The sequence below is a fragment of the Zingiber officinale genome, chromosome 2A (assembly GCF_018446385.1).
Source record: "Zingiber officinale cultivar Zhangliang chromosome 2A, Zo_v1.1, whole genome shotgun sequence".
Classification (NCBI taxonomy): domain Eukaryota; kingdom Viridiplantae; phylum Streptophyta; class Magnoliopsida; order Zingiberales; family Zingiberaceae; genus Zingiber; species Zingiber officinale.
In genome coordinates, this window is record NC_055988.1 from 92385177 (window position 1) to 92387761 (window position 2585).

Below are 2585 nucleotides of genomic sequence, written 5' to 3' on the forward strand. Positions count from 1 at the left end.
TCTTATTAACTTTGTAGCTGATAGGCTGCAACCCAAGTCCAACAAGCTAACAATTCAATTCTTCTTGACTCTCTCCTTTCCCCATTTTGACTGATTTATCATTCCAAAATCAAATTTAAGATGACGTTTGGTTAAATGATGGGAATGACTATGGGTATGAGTTTGATAGTAAGGTGTAATAGGAATGAGAATGGAAATGAAATCCACCTAGTTATATGGATTTGGTTGATTCCCATAAATTTAGAAATCATTCTCAAATTATCATTCCCAAACTCACAATCCAAACACCATCTTTTACTATCATTCCATTCCCTCATTCCCAAACTCATCAACCAAACACCTCCTAAGAACCCCTACTCAATTGCTCTCTGGTGCTCTCCCTCTTCGCTTCTCAACTCTCTCTTTTCTCTTTGTCATCACTGGTCTACTACCTAACGACCCCAATTACCACTGCTCAGACTACTCAGTGCCCAGTCTACCTAGACCCAATCAATAGTCAAACAATAACATATTTTATTTCCCATTGACCATTGTTCATTCATAATTCAAGGTTACTTTTTTTTACCATTCTTATTATTTTGATATTGTTAATTAAATAATTGTGTTGTGTATTTAAATTTAAAAGTGCATAAAATCAATTTAGGTATTTGAAAAAAATGATAATCTCAGTTACACCCCCATTTGGAGGAAAAATTCCTATAAATTTGTCATACTTGGGATCGAACTACAGGTACTTAGATGACAACTTGGATATTCTACTATGACACCATAGCTCTGAGGATAATCAATTTGGGTATTTGAGTATTTAGGATATTTGATTATTAGAAATTTAATATTAATTTTTTATTTCAATTTAAATAGGGGTTGAATTCTACAATATGAAAATTAAAAATTAAAAAAATATAAATTTTTAGTTGTTGTGTTTAAAAAAAAATTAATTTGAAATTAGGGAACTATAATTTAGACCATTATATATTATTTATTTAATTCAATTTTAAATTAATTGTGAATATTGATTTAATTACATAATGTACATAACTTTATTTTTAATTATTTATTTATGTAGATTAAGGAGAGGTTTTGAAAACCTACACGTTTTCGTAGTGAGGGTTCTTATAGTGATTCTAATATTAGTGAAGTTGTGGAAAATCAATCTCGTGTGGAATTAAATTTAAATAATATTATTAGTGATCCAGAATTATAAAAATCAATTTATGAGTTTGATGCTTCTATTTGAGATAAAGTCTAAAGAAAGTACTTGAATATGACGCCTTGTCAACCAATTGAGTATATATATCTAAAAAGATCTTTTGGTAATCAAGAAAGGAGTTTCCAAGATAGTTAGTATAAAATATATATATGGCTAAAATATAAGAGCACAGATCTCCTGGACTACTTTTTTGTGGTCTAGGGGATGTGTCACTCGTATTTGCGGTCGGATCGTGATCGCGATCCGGTCGCAAATTATTGTGATCCCTTTTTGGGTTCACCGTCCCCACCAGATTATAATTTTTGTTCGGAGTAGACGGTTGGAGGCCGCCCGGAAACCTCCGGTGGTGGATAAGTGGCCAGGTTACTGGGCGCCGAGCGAGGGTATCATCAGAGGTCGCCCGCTCCAAAAACTATAACCTGATCGGGACAGTGAACCCAAAAAGGGATCGTAAACATTTGTGACCGGATCGCAATCACGATTCGACGACAAATACGAGTGGCACATCCCCTGGACCACAAAAAGTGATCCAGGAGATCCTGCCTCAAAATATAACATATTAAAAGATGTGACATTTTACTTATAGTGTTGTTTTTTTAAACCATCAAATAAAGGAGGTTGATATAAAGATGACGCCTTTGTAAAAAGGGGATTCATTAATTAGAAAAATAGATTAGAAAGATTAATTTGCATAATAGTGTTGTGGATAGTTGTCACAATCATACTAGAGCATAATTTGAATCTTTTCAAGATCAAAGACATAATGTTTCAAATATATTACGAGCACATGAGCGAGATATGAAGGTTTCTTATCACGCCCATTTAACAACAATGTTGGATGTTACGTAATTTCTTTTGAAGCAGGGACTATCTTTCGGTGGACATGATGAGTCAACTAGGTATTTAAATAGAGGAAACTTTCTTGAATTGCTTCAATGGTATAGTCAATGAAATTAGGTAATTTCTAAGGTTGTAATGATTTCTCTAGCAATTCAAAAAGATCTTACGCGTGCTTGTACCTCTGAGATCACACTTTCCATAATTGAAGATATTGGAAACAATGTTTTCTCCTTAATGATTGATGAGTCTCGAGATATTTTAGTGAAGGAGAAAATGAAAATTGTTTTGAGATATGTAAACAAAAGAGGACATGTGATTGAACGATTCTTTGCAATTGTACATATATCTACCACTAGCTCTCATTATTTAAAGGACGCTATTGATGTTTTATTTGTGAAACATGGATTATCATTATCCAGACTAAGAGGTCAAGGATATAATAGAACTCTAAATATGCGGGGGTGGATTGAATGGGTTTAAATATCTCATTTTACAAGAAAATTCATATGCAAAATATATTCGTTATTTTTCTCAC